This window comes from Abramis brama, assembly GCF_963993115.1.
Source record: "Abramis brama genome assembly, chromosome: 8".
NCBI classification, from domain to species: Eukaryota; Metazoa; Chordata; class Actinopteri; order Cypriniformes; family Leuciscidae; genus Abramis; species Abramis brama.
In genome coordinates, this window is record NC_139970.1 from 13,651,690 (window position 1) to 13,672,468 (window position 20,779).

The 20,779-nt window shown below is 38.9% G+C and overlaps 1 protein-coding gene and 1 long non-coding RNA gene across 2 annotated transcripts in view; one reads left to right on the forward strand and one right to left on the reverse strand.

Moving 5' to 3' along the window:
- kcnj3a (potassium inwardly rectifying channel subfamily J member 3a) overlaps positions 1-20,779 on the forward strand; it is a 160,735-nt gene that overhangs the window by 381 nt on the left and 139,575 nt on the right. The window lies entirely within an intron of this gene.
- Positions 7,215-8,604, reverse strand: LOC311088547. Its single transcript, XR_014607517.1, has 2 exons — positions 8,282-8,604; positions 7,215-7,366 (listed from the first exon to the last, which is right to left on the reverse strand). It is a non-coding gene; the product is annotated as an uncharacterized lncRNA (long non-coding RNA).

Here is a 20,779-nt window from a genome sequence, read left to right on the forward strand (position 1 = left end):
ACTTCTGCATAATGTTTCTCTTTTTACTAGAAAACTGTGAATTCTGCCGGTATTCAGACAGTCTCATGAAAACAGATACAGATTTGGGCTACGGTCTACAATCGCCTACGTAGATGAAATTTGTTTGACATTTCTAATCATAAACACAGCCATGTTGAAGCCTGCAGTAATGTTTTTCATTGATGTTATGGCAGTCCACTCAGCTTATTGTTTTTCGAGAATGTTGTACTCCTGTTTGTCATTGTGCACGAAACTTCACGCCAATAAATCATCAGGAATATTTGCTGACTTGTGCGCGTCTCAAGCGCCATCTTTACGTTCGTCCTAATGCCTGTTAGTTGACCGTAGATTTCAATGAACACTTATGTCTCAAAAATCGAACAGGATTTTTTCACAAAAGTGACAGCCCTAATGCCCTGACATTTGTGCTTTTTTCAGTTGCTTATAAACATATTAATGACAAAGGTGTCATTACACTCTATTCAGAACAAACAGGGCTACCATAATATGTGAGCAACATGTATGTACATGTTTGTATTTTTGAGAGAATAATGTTTATGCATGGTTATTGAAAAAACTAAAAAATAAAAGTTTCTGAAATAAGGCCACAAAACACATACAAATATGTGTCCACAATACTTTTGACTAATGGATGTTGTCGCCTAGAGTTTTTGCTTAAAAATGATCTGAAAATAATCCTGCCTAATCATTCACATAAAACAATACATTGATTTAAATTTTGTAAGACACTTTTTGTTTGGAAAGGCAATATGCGTGGGGGCGTGAATGATCATGAATAATGCCTGTGATTCACACCCGAGAAGACAATGACCCGCATAATGAGCTGCATAATGAGCCTTTCAGTCAGGTATGTCACTGAGAGGGTACCACAAGAAAGAATGCGAGGGCAAAAGAAATATTTAAATATATATATCAGACATATATATATATATATATATATATATATATATATATATGTAAAGGACCATTAAATCTCCCTATCTCTGAAGTGGGCCGTCTCCTTTATCTCCAGCCATAGAGGGCGGTGTGGCCATGGAATACCTTACAAGGGGACTCTTACTAAACCTGAGCCAAATGTTAAACCTGAGCTAAAAAACTCTTTATTTGTTTATGTTTTGGTTTATTAATGTTTTTCATTGAATGCTTAATGTTGACATTGTATTTTTATTGTTGTTTTACAAGAGCGTCAGTTACTTACCACGCATGCTCTTATTTTGAAGTCTGTGAAAGGAAGTGCAGCGGTGCGTTGTGTGTATGTTGGCGCACTTTCTATGTGACGCATCATTCGGATTAAGACTACCAGGCAAGTGAGATGAGAGTTCTCCAAACTGTGAAAATATAGCTTCAAAAAGGTTTCTTTCTACCTCTTAGCTCCTGGCTGATGAAGGGCACAAGGTATCGTTTTAATTTTATGTTGTTTGCTAAATTTTGAGAGACTAAAGTGTTTGTTTCGTTTTCCTTTGAAGCTGTTAGTGAGTCATTAGCATATAGGCTATGCAGGTGTGTAAATCAGTTATATGTAGAGTGTGTGTGATTGATTGTTACTGTCACATGCAGAACACAGTGTATTATTGCTTCGTTTCTCTTGATTTTAAGGTCTGATAGATTGTTTACAGGAAATTAGGCCTTTATTTGGTCATTTCATATATTTTAGGTTTTTCTCTCTGAATTGAGAGAGTCAGCTGTACAAAAATAATTCATAGTTAATTCAGTTGTCATTTAGTCCATTTAGCACTTTAAAAGGAGATTGTTGTAATTAAAACTAGTGGTCGACCGATATATCGCCAAGGCCGATATATCGGCCGATATTTGGCATTTTTTAAATATAGGCATCGGCCGATAAGTTTTTCTGATTGGCCGATGTGTTGGAAGCAGGACTTTTATTTTGACGGCGCTCCGGACTTTTATTTTGACGGGCGGCGCTGAGAACACCAGCGCCAGAAGAGAATGGCAAAGGCAGCTCCTCAGATCAAACAGCGCTCACTCACTCACTCACATTCTCCGTCTTCATTAATTTACGATCTCTGTCAGTCATATCTAATACTTTGTTAGACAGAACTGGTAAACAAAGAAAGTAAATGGTAACTTATGCAAAGTAAGTAAAGTAAAGCGTTTGCTTTTATATTATTTGTAACAGAAAAGGCAAACAATCAGGCTAAAATACTTTCTCATTTGCCGTCAACATTCATCAAATGCGCATCTATGTCATTTAAACAAATCTCTGAATATCTAATAAACATTTAATTTCACAAACCTTGCAGATTTAATTGAATCCAGCTGTGATATCTTGTGAAGTGTGCATTACTGTCTGCGAGTGACGGTCGGTCCATCCGTGCGAAGTGAGTGAATGCAAACAGAAGATCAGCTTAACAGGAGACGCGATCAAAAAACTTTAAATCCTTAATTTTAAAATATGCTGATATATAACGTTAACCAGTTGCCAACTGTGTCATATTCATATCTGTGATATCCAGTTGCCAACTGCGTCATATTCATATCGTTTTCACTGTGCTGTATGTAAAATTAGCGTTACCTTGTCTTTATTTGAAAAAATATGATTACCAGCACGAAATGACCAGATTACTGAGTGCCCTGTTACAGTATTTACATTCTTTTTATTCACATATTCATATATTTCTAAACAATTACTTTGTGAAAAATACTGTAATAGGATTGCAAATTTAAGAAGTTGCCATATAAAGTATAAAAGCATGTTTATTTAAAAAAAATGTTTTATAATTTATTTATAATTTATTAAATATTGATTATAATAAATATATATATAAAAATATCGGCTTTATATCGGCCATCGGCCACCCTGCTCTCTAAGATATCGGCATCGGCATCGGCCATCAAGAAACCAATATCTGTCGACCACTAATTAAAACATTCGTATTACATTAGCCTGCTCACTAAAAACTTGAGTTGTCACACTATTTACTAAAGCCAATTAGATTGTAAATGTGTATTCTCATGTGTTTATGGACATGTATAACTTGCAGTGAGATGTCTAATGTTTGTTTGTTTGTTTACTTTCATTTAGCTCTTACGGTGTTTCTGGGAATAAAATTATTTATAAACATCAGTCCCTGAGAGTAAACTGCATCTGTTCAGCCGGGAATGCTACAGTAAGAGCTTTACCCAGAAGAACAACAGCTTCACCTCATCTGTCCTATGACACATCTGAAAGCTGTCTAATGACAGAAGACTTGATCTAGTCTGTGGCACTCCTGTAAAGAAAATGGACGCTTCTGAAAATAACGACCCAGACCAGCAGGTGGAGGCGCCTCATAATGGAATGGAAGAGGAGGAGCTTCACCGTTCTGGTCGACAACGCAACCCCACGGAGAAGATGCGTGTATATAAAAAGGAGGAGGCCCTGAAAAAGGAGAAAAGACTGATTGTTACGGCCTCAGCCTTATGGGTGTTGCCTGTGTATTTTTGTGTGTTCGTTTCGTTTTCTAATTGGGGTTTCTTTCTGAGTGTAGGCTCCGCCCTTGCGCACCTGTGGCCCGTTGCTCTGATGGCTCGTGCTGAGCATATAAGTGGAGTGTGAAGGAGGGTGAGACACGCGACGGTGAACTCCGTGCGCGTCATGATGCCTAGCTGCTGAACAACTCAAGCTGTGTTCTTTGTACTGTGCTACTATTCTGTTCTATTTGTTAGTGTTAGTTATGTTTATGTTGACTTTAGTGTAAAGTAAATGTGTGTTTACATGTGGAGAGAGAAAAAAATTGAGAGACGTGAGTTTGTGCAGTCATTTATTAGTCTTAATAAATGTTTCAAACTGCTCTTTGCCTTGCGTCTCCTTTTATGTTGCTGAACCCTTTCGAAACGAGCATTTTAACAACCGGGGTTCGTAACATAAATGGGGGCTCGTCCGCATTTTGTCGTCCAGGATTTGTGTCCGAGTAGTAGCAATTTGATTGATCTAATTTGATTCAGGTGATCCATATTCTCTGGTTAGAAAGAGTAAACCAGCAGGGCTGTGCTTAGCGCCAGTCCTGACGACGGTTTACTGTTTTTCTTTATTATTTTAGTTTGTTGTTTTTGGAGGTATTCCGGGGGAGAGAGCGATCTCTTAATCGGTACCCTCTGAAGATTAGGTAGGGTATTGTTAGATTAATGGTTAGGTAGGTAGGTCCAGAGAGTGTTGGATCATTCTGATTGTTTTTGCGTTTTTTTTTTTTCTTTAAAGATGGCAACGTTTGAGTTAAAGCAATTTATAGATCAACCTAGTGTTGAAATATTAGTGACATGTCGGAAAAATGATTTGTTTCTTATTGCTCAACATTATGATATTTCTATCTCTAGAACACTACGTAAAGCAGAGTTAAAAGCTTGTTTAGTGGCTAGTTTGATTACTAAGGGGGTATTTCCTTCTGAGATTGTTCCAGCAGCGGAGTTGGTGGCACCAGCTGCAGGAAGTTCGCCCTTACGTGTGTCGAGTGGTATTCCAGTGACTCCAGTGGCTGTGGCTGGCGCGGAGGTAGGTCCGTCTTTTTCAATGCCTAAATTTGAACCTCTCTCACTTTCCACCGAGGCATCACCAGGTTTGCATTTCGATTCACGTTTAAAGATACGTTTAGCACGGTTACAATTAGAGACTCAAGATAGAGCTCAGGCGAGACAAGATGATTTGAAGCGTCAGATCGAAATGTAGATACAAAAGTGCGACTGCGGGAGTTGGAGTTGCAGGGTGTTCCAGACGTCCCTAAAAAATCTACTTTTAAAACATCTAGTTTGAAGGGTAATTCTGAGACACCGGCTGGTCCATCAAATTCGAGTATTAATTCTGTCTCGGCTGGTACCGCATCTGAGTCTGTAGTAGCGCCGTTTTCGACACATTTTGACATGGCTAAAAATATCGCTATCGTTCCACCAGGGTGTCCGCGCGGTAGTAAAAAGTAGTAAAAGGTAGTAAAAAGAATCTACCAAAATTAAGGCCCTTGAAAGGTAGTAAAAGGTCATTTCAATTTCACAATTTGACCTGGTAGTAAATTTTTCATCACCACCTCAATATACGAGTTAAAAATATATATGGTGCTAACAACAGGACCTGACGGGCTCGACATTAACGCTTGTCCGCTTGTCTGGGACAAGTGGATTTTTTGAAGGGACAAGTAAAAGAGAATTTTCCTTTCCCGACCGGACAAGTAGCCTGATTAAAAGTCAATAACAAAAAAAAAAAAAACTAGAATCACTAAAATGAGAGAATGATTCTGATTGTATCATATTTATTGTAAGTTGCGATCGATAGTGGATAATATTACTGACGGTAACAAGGTTGCACTGTTGAGGCTCGCGCAGCCTCTCGAGGAGAAGTCCAAACAAATGTAAACTCAGTTTAAACTCAGTTAACAACATACTGCCAGTGCCACAATTCAAAATGTGTTTTAATATTTTTAACATATGATACAGTTTAGCAACCTCACACGACGAGTGCACGGCGAGTGTTTTCCTGAATACCATCACGACTGAAAATGTGACATTGCTTTCATACAACAGTTCAAATTAAGTCACTTATATTTTAGACACAATATTGACTGTTTTTGTTCTGTTTCAGCCGCGAAAATAGTTCCAAACAAAGATCACAGCAGAACCATATCGCATCTCACAGCAACACTTAACCGTGTTTTCATTACTGAATGATTCAGCGTTTTGAACGAATTGGCTGAGTCAAAGATTCAATGTCCCATTCATAAACATGTCTCATTCTTGAATGAATCAGTTGTTTGAACGAATCGTTTGAATGAATGACTCAATGACTCGCTCATTAAGACGGTCGCCTGCCGCCTCCTACTGGCGGTTTACTTTCATGTTTAAAAGTATCATTCTTTCCAACGTTTCTTATTTGTATATTCAAAAATATTTAAAACGATCTCATATTCATAACATTATATAATGCAGTTGTAAATTTTCAATGTAAATTATTTAATTTGATCAGCCCTACCTAGGGTAACAACAGCCCTATACTATCTTATTAGGCTATTCCAATTTAATCTATTGATACAATTTAAAACTAATGATGAAGCATACATTTAATAAGATTTGGGGGGTGGGGGTGGCACCATATCTGCACCTTTAAAGCCCTTTAAAGGTGCAGATATGACAATATGCAGATTTAAATATATCAGAGCTGATTGAACACAGATGAGGATATTTCTTCAGAATAAATTATATTTACAGCACACACACACCAAAAAAATTCCGGACAAGCAACTTTTTTACTCGACAAGTGAATGACAGATTTACTTGTCCAAAGGACAAGCACATGAAAAGGCTTAATGTCGAGCCCTGAGTGAGTCGGAGTTGATAGCAATGACAAAGTGGCAAGGTTATTATTCACCTTATTAGGGCTAAGGGCTATGGTTAGGATAACTCAAGGGCTAGGGTTAAGATAAGGACAACTGAAACTCAACTCGACACTACAAAAAAAAACATAATTGACAATGACAATACTTAATGATCACAATTAAACATTAGTGTACCTAATATGTATGACTTATAGTAAGTAGTAAGTAGTGCTTTGCAAAGCGTGCAAGGTAACTGATTATAATTCATTGCGAGAATTGTTGCTGATCGAAGAGTTTAAAAACTGTGTTCCAGAACGTACGGCGTTGTATTTAAACGAACAAAAAGTCAGCACGGTACAACAGGCTGCTGTGTTAGCTGACGAGTACGCATTAATGCACAAAACTGTGTTTTTTAAGCGTTCGTCTGATTCTGGGGGTCCCTCACTAAAAGAAAATGAAAATCTTTCTGATTCCAAAAATAAATGGGTTCCTACCAGTCCGAAGTCCAATAGAGAGTGCGGTTATTGTCACAAAATGGGACATATGATGGCTGAGTGTCGTACTCTACACTGAGAAAAACAATAAGTAGAATTTACTCAATTTTAATAAGGCAAGTTTTTGCACGAATTTTTTTCAAGTAAATTTCACATTGATGGAAATTAAGTAAATCTACTTAACTAAGCCGAGTAAAATTCACAAAGTGAATAAGTACATATAACTTGGCCTGTTAAATTATATTGAGTAATTTTTACTTACAAATATGATATAATTAATATAATTAAGTAAAACCACTTGATATTTTAAATACATTTTACTTGTTTTATGCAGTGCTGGTAATTATTTTAAATTAAATTAAATGTTACTCTTATAATGTGACAAAATAATACTGTGACAATGTGCAGTTAAGAGTAATTTATTAAGAAATAAGCATATACAGAAACCTATAATGACAATAATAACAATTCAGTGTGTTCGGTCTCTCTCTTTGTCCCTCTCAACCGGTTTACAGCAACAGAGGCACAAAGGGCTGAATGCATTTGAGAAATATCCTGAAATTAAGAAAAGAGAGAGAGAAAAAAACAATAATCAGTAAACAGCAAATACTTTTAAATTAAAAGTTAATTAATTTGCATTCACATTATTCATTTCATTTAAACCAAATCATTAAAAACATCCTGCATGACCTTACTCTCATAGTCAATTTACACACATTAATGCTAACATGTGACACACAGCAGATATCAAGGCTACGAATTAGGCATTTGGGAGTACGAATTATTGTCATTTACAACGTGGGCACGATTTAGTAAAAGCACCATTTAATAGATAGTATGCACGATTTAGCAAATGAATGAGGAAATGAATTATATTGTGCACGATGAGGGAACGAGAACCTTCTCACTTAGGCCTATTGTTAATTTGTGGCCAATATTTGTCATCTATAAAGAAAATTGCACACAAAATAACAAATATTAAACAAAAAGATCATGATTTAAGTGACATATTCATGGTTTTTAGGCGTAATTACTGATAAATCGTGTAAAACGTAAAGTTTAAAACAAAAATATGGCTAACGTCTAAACTAACTCGTCATTATATTAACCCTCTTTGAGTCGGCAAAAGTGCCCGCGCGTTTTGCTCGATTTTTTTTCACATAGCAGCAAATTAGACTTATACTCCGTCATTTTTGGTCATAAAGATTACAGACTTAAGAAATATGAAAAAATAAACTGTTAAATGTCTACTTTTTCCACTTTCAATCGAAATAAAACATTGTGCTTTTGTAAAATAAACAGGGTGCTTTCCTCTGCCTCTCTCTGAACTTTTTTCTGGAGCACGTCTCTAAACTTAAGAACACTAAACTTTTCAAATGTATAGCATGAAGTGATGACAAGACAATCGTTGAATTAATCAAAAAATCATTATAAATCTGTAATATAATGCAGTTTTTTACTGTTGCTTACCTGTCGAGAGCCGTTGGAGTGGAGATTCGAAATCCCTCAATCATCGCGTGTGTTCTTCTTTCTGCGCATGCGCAGATTCCTTTCTTCAAGGACTAAATTTTACTTGATTTTTTAAAATTTGCTTCAAGTACTTAATTAATGTATGTAAATATGCCAGAGAGTCAGAAGTCAATTTCACTTGTCTGTTGGATGTCTAATATTTACAAGTAAAAAATGAGTATATAATTAGGATTTACTTAATATACTAAAGTTTTCATTTTTACAAAATTATTCTTAGCAAAAGATACATGATTTTTTCTGTTTTATTTACTTTGACATAAAATCATTTTTTACAGTGTAAAACGGAAACAAGAGCGACAAGAGTCCTCATCGTTTCAGCCTCGAGGTTCTGTTTTGGTGAAAACTTTGTCTCCATCATTCTCTGGTTCTCCTGCGACTCCTGATAGCTGTTTTCAGCCTTTTGTGTTCGATGGATTTGTGTCGTTAAATGAGAAGGCCGAAAGCCGAAAACCTGTAAGAATTCTCCGTGACACCGGAGGGTCTCAGTCCTTTATATTATCAGATAATCTGGATTTTTGTGCTGACTCAGCGTGTAATACAAGCGCGATTGTGCAGGGTATTGAAATGGGTTTTGTGCCTGTTCCACTTCATCGCGTATACGTTTCTTCTGATTTAGCATCTGGGTGTTTTGAGGTTGCAGTTCGTCCCTCTTTACCTGTGAAAGGTGTTGACTTCATCATGGGAAATGACATAGCTGGAGGTAAGGTAATGCCGGTAGTGCAAGTGGTTGATGTCCCGTGTAATGATTCGCAGGCTGATGCACTTGGTAAAAATTTGCCAAATGTGTTTAGTGCTGTGGTGACGCGAGCACAAGCGAATCGTGACATTCAGGAAAGTGATACTCTTGGCGATTCTGTCTTTTCAAATATTTTGAAAACTGATGTTCATCCTGACTCTCCAGATTCGTCTAAAACGACTTTAAGGTCATCTGTTTGCTTTGATCTTACCGCTGACTTGTCTGTCTCGCGTGAAACTCTGATTGAAGCTCAGCGAAATGATCTATCATTAGACAAATGTCGTGCGAGTGCTGAAAATGACAAAATGTCGCTGCGTAACCACCAGTTTTTCTGGAATGATAATGTGCTCATGTGTAAATGGAGTAGATCTTTAAATCCTGAGCAGCGGGAATATTGGAATGCGGTGCATCAAATTGTGGTACCTTTAAAATATCAACCACATGTTTTAAGTCTGGCCCATGACCATCCTTGGTCTGGACACCTAGGGATAACTAAGACCTATAACCGGGTGCTCCAGCATTTTTTCTGACCAGGGTTAAAATCTGATGTCGTGAGGTACTGTAAAACATGTCATATTTGTCAGGTCAGTGGAAAACCTAATCAGGTGGTACCGCCTGCTCCTCTCTGTCCTATTCCTGCAGTCGGCGAACCATTTGAGCGCATTCTAGTTGACTGTGTGGGTCCACTTCCTCGGGCTAAGTCTGGTTGTCAATATTTGTTGACAATCATGTGCGTAGCTACACGTTTTCCAGAGGCCATTCCGTTACGGAATATAACGGCTAAAACTGTAACTAAAGCTTTAACGAAATTCTTTACAACTTTTGGGCTACCGAAAACTGTCCAAACGGATCAGGGTTCAAATTTCGTGTCGCGCGTTTTTCGTACATCATTAAAGGCTCTTGGGGTGTCTCACGTCGTATCAAGTGCCTATCACCCTGAGTCGCAAGGAGCTTTGGAAAGGTGGCACCAAACATTAAAATCTGTGCTGCGGAAGTATTGTATAGAGACTGGGAATGAGTGGGATGATGGAGTCCCATTGGTTTTATTTGCGGTGCGTGAGGCGCGACAGGACTCGCTTGGGTTTAGCCCGTCAGAGCTTGTGTTCGGACATAATGTCCGTGGTCCTTTGAAAATGTTAAAGGAGGAATTTCTCTGTAATGGTTCGTTTGCGAAGCCCAACATCCTTGATTTCGTATCACGTACTCGTGAACGTTTGCACAATGCTTCTACTGTGGCGAAGGAAGCACTTTCTCTGTCACAAAAGAAAATGAAGAGAAATTTCGATAGGAAAGCAGTTGTGCGTAATTTTCTGCCAGGAGAGAAAGTTCTAGTGCTGTTTCCCATTCCTGGATCCTCTCTCTCTGCGCGTTTCTCCGGTCCTTACGTGATAAAAAGTAAGTTGAGTGAAACTGACTATATCTTACACACTCCAAAAACGGAGGCGAAAAACTCGTTTATGTCACGTGAATATCATGAAACCATATTTATGTCGTGTTGAACCAAAAGAGAACGTTGAGAATTTGGTCTGTGAACCGGTGACTGAGTTAACCACTGAGCATGTTTCACTGCTAACTTATACTTTGCCTACCGACACTGAGGATGATGGGTTGAATGTATCTATGGAAGCTTTAAAAGGAGGATGTTTTGAAAACTCGGAAGTTTTATCTTCGCTTCCCTATCAACTATCCTATCTATCGCCTGAACAGCGAGAAGACGTAATGAAGCTGATAGACAGTTTCCCAGTTTTAATAGTCCATGGAGCTCGCCGTGCGTTCTAGTACCAAAGGCTGATGGGTCTTTACGTTTTTGTACTGACTTTAGAAAGGTAAATTCCGTCACTGTGGCTGATGCTTTTCCGTTACCGCGAATGGACGATTGCATTGACAGTCTTGGGGGTGTGAAATATATTACTAAGTTAGACCTTTTGAAAGGTTATTGGCAGGTGCCTTTAACCGAGCGCGCTTCTAAGATCTCCGCGTTCGTAACCCCTAAAGCTTTTCTGCAGTACACGCGTATGGCATTCGGTTTGCGGAACGCACCAGCAACGTTTCAACGTTTAATGTCTATCGTTTTAGGCGAGGTTCCTAACTGCAATATCTACTTAGACGATGTGGTCATTTATTCGTCTACATGGGCTGAACACATGTTGACTTTACATGACGTGTTTTGCTGATTAGAAGCTGCTTCATTAACGTTAAACCTAAAAAAATGTGAATTTGTGAAGGCTTCTGTCACCTATTTAGGGAAGCAGGTGGGAAACGGTCAGGTACGGCCAGTGGACGGAAAAGTGGCTGCTGTCCTCAGTTATCCAGTACCTACTACGAGGAGAGAACTACGTAGATTCCTGGGGATGGTTGGGTACTACCGGTGCTTTTGTAAAAATTTCTCGAGTGTTGTTGCCTCTTTAACGAAATTGTGTAGTCCTAAAGTTTGTTTCAACTGGACTAATGAGTGCCAGCAGGCATTTCTCTCTGCAAAATCTCTCCTTTGCAGTGCACCTGTACTGTCTGCTCCAGATGTGACTCGTCCATTCCAGCTTGAAGTAGACGCTAGTGCGGTTGGAGTGGGAGCTGTCCTGCTGCAGGAGGGTGCTGACGAAATAGGCCACCCAGTATCGTACTTTTCAGCTAAGTTTAACCGTCATCAGTTGAACTATTCAACGATCGAAAAAGAAACTTTAGCTATGTTGTTAGCATTACAACATTTTAACGTTTATGTGGGGTCTAGTTATTCTCCTGTCGTTGTTTACACGGATCATAATCCGCTGGTTTTTCTGAGCAAAATGTACAACCATAATCAACGATTGATGCGTTGGGCTTTAATGGTTCAACCATATAATTTAGAGATCCATCATAAAAGAGGATCTGACAACGTGGTAGCAGACGCGTTGTCTCGTGGATTAGTTTAAGCTCTCCGTGTGATTTCATGCAGAATCAGTTTTCTTTTCTCTTCTAAGGAAGGAAAAGAAAAAAATCTGATTCTTCCTTTAGGGGGAGAAGTGTTACGGCCTCAGCCTTATGGGTGTTGCCTGTGTATTTGTGTGTGTTCGTTTCGTTTTCTAATTGGGGTTTCTTTCTGAGTGTAGGCTCCGCCCTTGCACACCTGTGGCCCGTTGCTCTGATGGCTCGTGCTGAGCATATAAGTGGAGTGTGAAGGAGGGCTCGCAATACAAGAGAAGAGCTAAAAACAGACGTTAGTGAGAGCCAACTGGTAGCACTTATTAATGCACTTGAGAAGGGAAGAAATGATGATGTCATGAATGTCTACCTGGAAATTAGAGATTACATCGCTCCATCCAGTGACACAAGACGCAGAATTGATACTTGTGAAGCTGTGACGAAAGATATTTCGAAGATCATTTTTGACAGAATGGCATGCCTTGAAGACTTTGACCGAGAAAATGTAAAACACAGCCTTCGTGAATTACTCCACGATTATGCTTGCTCTGTTTACGGATCCACAGTCTCACGCACAACATCATCAAGGTCTACAGCTATGTCCATTGCAGCCAAGCGGGCAGATGCAGCAGCTGAATTAGCAGCCAAAGAAGCTGAGTACTCAATTATACAAGAAATTGAAGCTCGAAAGTGTGAATTGGAAAAACTAAAGGCAGAGAAGGATCTAAAAGCAGCTGGAGCCAGACTGCAGGCCTATGATCAAGAAATGGCACAGGAAGTCAGCATTCATTATTCAGACACGAATACAGGGGAAAAGCAGGATGTAAGCATAACAGCGCAGCAGCATGTGGTTCCATTTCCCATCCAATGTCCTACCAACATCACAGCAACACGCCCTACCAACATCACAGCAACATCCTCACCTCCAAAATCTGATATATCGTATCTCGCTCAAGCTGTCCAAGATAGCATAGCCCTGAACAAGCTGCCTGCAACAGAACCACCTGTGTTCAATGGTGATCCTATCCAGTTCATTGAGTGGAAGGCTGCATTTGTGTCGCTCATTGGTGGAAAGGCCATTTCTTTTGCTGACAAGCTGCACTATTTAAAAAGGTATGTTGGTGGGCCAGCTCATTAGTCTCTAGATGGCATCTTCTACAGGAATGATGATGAGGCCTATAATGATGCATGGAACAAACTGAACCAACGGTATGGACAGCCATTTGTCATACAGAAGGCATTTAGAGAAAAACTAGCCAAATAGCCTAAGATTCAGCCTAAAAATTCTGAAGATTTCAGAGAATTCTCTGATTTCTTGAATGCATGTCATCAAGCTATGCCTCATGTCAAGGGGCTTGAAATACTAAATGATTGCGATGAAAATCAGAAACTGGTACTCAATTTACCAGATTGGGCAGCAGCACGGTGGAACCGTCAGGTCACGCAGACACTGATTGAGACTCATGACTTTCCAAAGCTTATAGATTTTGTGACCTTCATGTCAATGGAAGCAGAGATTGCTTGTAATCCAGTCACCTCCTTCAGCGCTCTTCGTGCCTCTGACCCCACTTCGGAAAAATGGAACCTTAAGGACAGCAAAAGGAACAGAGCTAATGTCTTTCACATCCAAACAGCTATGGAAAACAAACAAAATGACGACAACAAACAAAGGCCAAATAAAGAAAATTTTAAAATGTGTCTCTTCTGCAAAGACATCAAGTATATGATTCAGGCAGGCTGGGCGACACCTAACACATTCGCGAGATTCTACAATCTCTGAGTGGAGCCAGTTTCTTCTCATGTACTTGCTTCAACTAGCCGGTAAGAGATTCTGCTCAGGTGTCTTCGCTTGCTCGCCATTCCTCTCCACTGACGGAATATGTGCGATATTTCCTCAGGTGAGCCTAATAAGCCCTGAGTCTCCTCCAGCACTGTCGACGTCAACGGCAGAGTTATGCCACCGGCAGCTTTCGCGCTTGGCTAGGTGCCTCCATGTGCGTGGTTCCCCCTCTGGGCGACCCCCACATGTGTATTTCCACTGTAAGCCTCTCTGAGCGTGTGTCTTTCCCTCGGCAAGCCACCTTGCCACCCCTGGGGTTGAAATATTCCACCTGTGGCTGGACACCCCAGTGATCCTCCATATGCAGCCACTCGGGGTCATATGTATATTCCAAGCAATTCCACAGACCCATGGCATTTTCTTGCTATTGGCTCATTTTGTATACTCGAAGGTGAGAGGCTTTCTAAGCGAAACCCCCATTCGTCGTCATCCGACGTAACGTCTCCGTTCCCTACTCAGGGAACGAGGGTTACATACGTAACCGAGACGTTTTTAGTACATAGTCATATCTGGAAATAAATCATGTTCAAATAGGCTATATGTGTCAGGGTTCTGTCACTTCTGTCTAGTTCTATTCTAGGTTTTGTGACAGAGCTCTGACACTCTCGGTTCTGTCTCATCTTTGTCTGAGTGCACGGTTACAAGCGTGCTCGAGCCGTGCACTCACTTGTCTACGTGCCTTGTTACGTGTGCGGGGCATAGTGTTGGATCCCGGCACGTCGGTCTAGTTTAGTTTTCGGGTTCTGTGTCGGGATTCAGACATCCATGCTCCGCGTGTTTGTTTTCTGCTGTGAGCGCACAGGATGAGCTTTCGCTCGTTCTTGTGTGCTCTGTCTTGTCGTGTGAGCATGCGGTTTCGAGTTCGCTCGGGCCGTATACGCTCTTGTCCGCGTGCATTCATGTCATGTTTTGTCTTGTGCTGTGTAGCACACAGCTTATGTTTTTCACTAGCTGTGTGCTTTCATGTTGTCTTGTTTTGTGTGAACACATGGCTTATGAGTTTTCATTAGCTGTGTGTTCATGTCTCATTTTGTGCTTGTGTTTTTTTCATGTTTGGTGTGAGCACATGGCTTGTCATTTTTCCTTGTGCCATGTGCTCTCCTGTCTATTGTCTAATCCCACCCACCTTGTTACCTGATTATGGTTTGCCTTTTGCCATTACCTGCCTTGTTTGCTCCTATTTATTCTCCCTGTGTTTGCAGTCCTGTGCTGGTTCGTCGTCTTATGTACACTGTGTGTTTCCCTGCTGTGTGCTCAAGTCAAGTCAAGTCAAGTCAGTCTTGTTTTCCCCCTCGGGGTAGTTTTTGTTTGTATTTTGTTTTATTTGTATTATTAAAATAAAGCTCATCAACTCTGCGCTTGAGTCCTCACTTCATCCCTCACCCACAAACCTGACAATATGGGCCATTCTACAGAATTGTTCAAAGTTAGAGTTGGAAACATCTTGAAAAAAATGTGTCTTTTTCCACAAATTTTGTATGCATGCAAATTGTATAATATCCAAGGTAAACATTTCTAGTAATTGTGCAGTTAATTCTCATACTGTGTTTTCAGAAAGTTTTGGAATATCCTCTCCCCAAATGTGTCACTAATAAAACACAATAATAAATAATTTAATAAGAAGGTTTATATTGACCTATTAAGATGTTGCTTAAATCTACCTTGTAAATAAATGTTTTGCTATTTTATTAAAAAGTTTTCACATGTAAATCAAAAACAATTACAATTTAACAATATTTCAAGTTTAATCTTTCTTTGTAAAAAAAGTATACATTTTATCATACGTATTTCAAAGTTAAGGATTCATTAGTTTGAATATACATTGGAACAAACACTATAATAACATCTTAGTTGATGACTTTATTTTTGACAAAACTTCCCATACTATATATTTAACATACCAGCAGAAATTGGCGAACAAAAGCTTTTTTGATGTAGCAGTAGTCTATTTTACAGTAAAAACTTTATAATCTATCCAAAACTAGTCAACGGAATTTTTTTCGTCTGTAACATATTGTTTTTATGACATATTAGGGCATATAAATGTTAATTTGCAGTTTAATATGTTGCTTATAAAAATAAATAAAAAATGTCAACATGTTTCAGTCGATTTTTACTCATCTCAGTATAGCAATATAGTTTGGTAAAAGCTAAACTAGTAGATGTGTTCATGTAAAAATAACATGTTTACTAATGTAAGTGCCTGTAAACAACAGCGCACATCTGTGCCGTTCATTCATTCACACATAGACACGCGATTCATATTTAAACAGTCTTTTTGCGGTTTGCAAACACTATTCCATATCGCGATTAGAACAAAGCACTTAAGAATAAAGAACTTACTATTCACAATCCTCAGCTGGATCCGTTGCTCCTCGAAATGAAAAAGGTAAATTTTTCCAGGATTATATTACTATTACGCTTTTATTATTCCTCACAGCGTCGCAAGACGACGTGAAGTACATGAATCTGATTAAACTTGATGTGTTTTATCGAGTTGATGTGGGCGGTGACAGGTTTGCATGGATTGCCTCAGATCATTTGTGTTTGCATAGTGCGCACTCTCAGTTGGCGTGTTCACATTAGCAGATAATGAGCTGAAATGAGAACGACTGACATCTCTCTCTTTTCATACAGATTACATAAACAGAGAATATTTGTTTTCATTTTGAATTAGATCATTTAATAGTAGACACTTAAATGTGCATAAAGATACATTGCTCATGCCTGGGTGAATAGTATTTGCTGAGTTTTGTTTAAGTTTAGAGACGTGCTCCAGAAAAAAAGTTCACGGAGAAGCAGAAAGCACACCCTGTTTATTTTCTTAATTTTACCAAAGCACAATGTTTTGTTTCGATTGTAAGTGGACACATACAAAAGTAGAAAAGTTGCAGTTGTCTTTTTTATATATACATTTCTTAAGTCTGTATAAACATAAATGACAGAGTATTTTAAGTCTATTTTGCTGCTATGTGAAAAAAAAAAAAAAAAGCAAAACGCGCCTGCACATTTGCCAACCCCAGAGGGTTAACGCAGCGGACGGCTCGCAAGTCTGTGGCACAGGTGAGGTGACGTCTGACAGAGGTAGAGCAAGAGGATCGAGGGAGCCCAGTGGAGCCGTAAGGCCGATGGTCCCAAGTGGGGCAAAGGGAGGAAGGAGCCAAGGCTGAGAAGTCTGGACAACGGGCCGAGGTGGAGTGACAGGATTAGCTGGAGGCAGAGTCAGGGGACACCTTTACCCAGAAAGAGCTGGATGCCAGAAGGCCCAAGGTGGATCCACCCCGAAGAGGGGAGGCAGAGGAGGAGGAGGAGCCGAGGGACTGACGAGAGACAGTGGAGACTGGGCAGAGGAGCTGGCTGAGATTTGAAGAGGAGGTGAGAGAGGGAGGCTGGGAGGGATCATAGGAGACGCAGGAGACTTGGAGCTGGGTGGGACCAGCGTACATGAAGGAGAACTGGAACTGGATGGGATCAGCGGTGACAGGAGAGACAGGGTAACATCCTCTTCAAACAAATACCACACAGAGTCCAGCAGCAGCTCTCCCTCAGTGGCAGGAGTGTGGGTGGGGCTCCAATCCATACCCTCAAACTCCACTAATACTCCCAAGACTTCACACAGTGTTTCCGCACATAACCCTGGTCAAATGTTTAGAACCACATTTAAAAACAACCACATTTAGAAACAATATTGAGTCTATAAAAGCCTACTATCACTATAAGTCTACACCGTGTCCTAACCATATATGACACGACACGCAAGAAAATTTATCTTTTCCATGTTCCATGAGTTTTTGGTAACCCTTCCTTTTACAGTCCCCTAATTACTAGGTATTTACCTGGTAAATATATGGTAAGTTATAGTTGGTTATTGGTAATTACCACAGGTAACAAGTATGTAAATGCAGAGAAACTACAAACTAATTACTAGGTATTTACCGGGTAAATATATGGTAAGTTATAGTTGGTTATTGGTAATTACCACAGGTAACAAGTATGTAAATGCAGAGAAACTACAAACTAATTACTAAGTATTTACCTGGTAAGCATATGGTAAATTATAGTATTTTAGTGTATAACTTAAGGTGATTAGTATGCAATTACAGAGAAACTACCAGGGGGAAAAAACACCACTGTTAAATATCAACTCAACAAAGTACTGTGTACTTGTTACCGGTTTAGGTTGGTAATAACTCAGATTAAATTGTGTACTTCCTCAGAATGTAGGCAGCCAATTTTTAGAAACACCTCCAGTATTACCCATCAATTCAAGTTAGATTTGTAGTTATCCTAGGGTTATGTTGGTAACAGTCCATGTTTATTTATTACTATCTTGAAATTAAGACGGTAGTTTCCAATAAATTACCTTGTCTTACATAGTTGTTGTTCATTGCTACACCCATTTATAGAGGGTTTATCAAATAATGTACCTTACACTTACCTGGTAACTACCCCGCAGGAACAGTTTTCCCTAATGTCATGGCACATCTTAAATACTGGGTATGTTCTTGCAGATGTTTTTACAATTTACTCACTAAGTAAAGTGCAACTGTACTGTAAAATGAAGCCTTGTTTATTTTATGGTATTCCATGGTATTACCGGAATTGTACCATATAACCTGATCATTCCCTTTTCCATATAGTCACACTTTTTTACCTCATATGTCCTGCAACGTTACCAAGGAAAACATGACAATTTACTCAGTAAGTAAAGTGTAACTGTACTGTAAAATGAAGCCTTGTTTATTTCCATGGTATTACCGGAATTGTACCATATAACCTGATCATTCCCTTTTCCATATAGTCACAATTTTTTACCTCGTATGTCCTGCAACGTTACCAAGGAAAACATGACAATTTACTCGGTAAGTAAAGTGCAACTGTACTGTAAAAGGAAGCCTTTTTATTTCCATGGAATTACTGGGATCTTACCCTATAATCTGTAATAGCTACGTAACTGTAGCTATTACAGATTATTAGGTAAGATCCCAGTAATTCCATGGATCTTACCCTATAATCTGTAATAGCTATGCAACTGTAGCTATTACAGATTATTAGGTAAGATCCCAGTAATTCCATGGAAATAAAAAGGTTTCCTTTTATAGTACAGTTGCACTTTACTTACCGAGAATGTTCAATGTGATCTCATGAGAATACGTGTGTATTTTTACGCAAAGTGTAATTCTACCATACGTACACTTACTTACGTTTTATACACACAGAAACGTATAATACTGACGTATTTACAGCACTAAAATGTAAAATGTTTACGTATTAACAGCACAAAAACGATTAGCCTACATGCAGTTAAACAAGAATACACTTTAAAACCTTAAAAATACCTTATTTAATCGTTTAACCATTTTAATATTTAGTTTATTTACAGTGAGACACAAAATGCGTTTTCTCCAATAGAACAATAATACACCAAAACCCAACATAAATTCACAAAAGACATCAATTTTATTATACTTGATATAACGTTAATCCAAATCTTTAGAATCCATACGTTTGCAAGAAAGAGATCCAAATTCAGCCCTTTATCCAGTGAGTGATCTTCATCTCCATTTCACAGGCTATCACAGCAGCGCAGTCCGTAACTGTCAAATCCCGCGCTCGTGATGAATTCAAATTCAAAAATTGCGCCCTCAAGAAGCGCTACGACATGTTTTACGGCAGTGATATCAAACGCTCATTGGCTCTCGCCTGTTCGTCCATGTTCGTCACAGATTGCGACATGCCTATAAAGTCGGTAAACTACATTTGAAATGGAGAAGCGCGCGCGCCTTCACACAGAGCGAAGCCGGATTAACATTTTCATGGATTTATAAGTTGCAGAACACACATGGTAAAAGTTTGTGATTTCCAAAATGTTTAAGCAGTAGCAAAGGATGTGGTAACAGTCTGGTAATACAGTAGAAATAAACAAGGCTTCCTTTTACAGTACTGTTGCACTTTACTTACCGAGTAAATTGTCATGTTTTCCTTGGTAACGTTGCAGGACATACGAGGTAAAAAATTGTGACTATATGGAAAAGGGAATGATCAGGTTATATGGTACAATTCCGGTAATACCATGGAAATAAACAAGGCTTCATTTTACAGTACAGTTACACTTTACTTACTGAGTAAATTGTAAAAACATCTGCAAGAACATACCCAGTATTTAAGATGTGCCATGACATTAGGGAAAACTGTTCCTGCGGGGTAGTTACCAGGTAAGTGTAAGGTACATTATTTGATAAACCCTCTATAAATGGGTGTAGCAATGAACAACAACTATGTAAGACAAGGTAATTTATTGGAAACTACCGTCTTAATTTCAAGATAGTAATAAATAAACATGGACTGTTACCAACATAACCCTAGGATAACTACAAACCTAACTTGAATTGATGGGTAATACTGGAGGTGTTTCTAAAAATTGGCTGCCTACATTCTGAGGAAGTACACAATTAAATCTGAGTTATTACCAACCTAAACAGGTAACAAGTACACAGTACTTTGTTGAGTTGATATTTAACAGTTTTTTTTTTTTTTTTTTTTTTCTGGTAGTTTCTCTGTAATTGCATACTAATCACCTTAAGTAATTACACACTAAAATACTATAATTTACCATATGCTTACCAGGTAAATACTTAGTAATTAGTTTGTAGTTTCTCTGCATTTACATATTTGTTACCTGTGGTAATTACCAATAACCAACTATAACTTACCATATATTTACCCGGTAAATACCTAGTAATTAGGGGACTGTAAAAGGAAGGGTTACCCAACATATAAATAACACTTTTTAATAGCCCACTTAAACACGTTTATTACAAATTAATTACTAAACGCTAACAATGAATAAATACATTTACAATCCTGCGAAAACGGGGTGCTGCAGTATCCCCAGCACCCCTACTTCCCACGCCCCTGTTGGCCGCTCTACTGTTTTCCAGCACCCACTCCACAAACTCAGCGA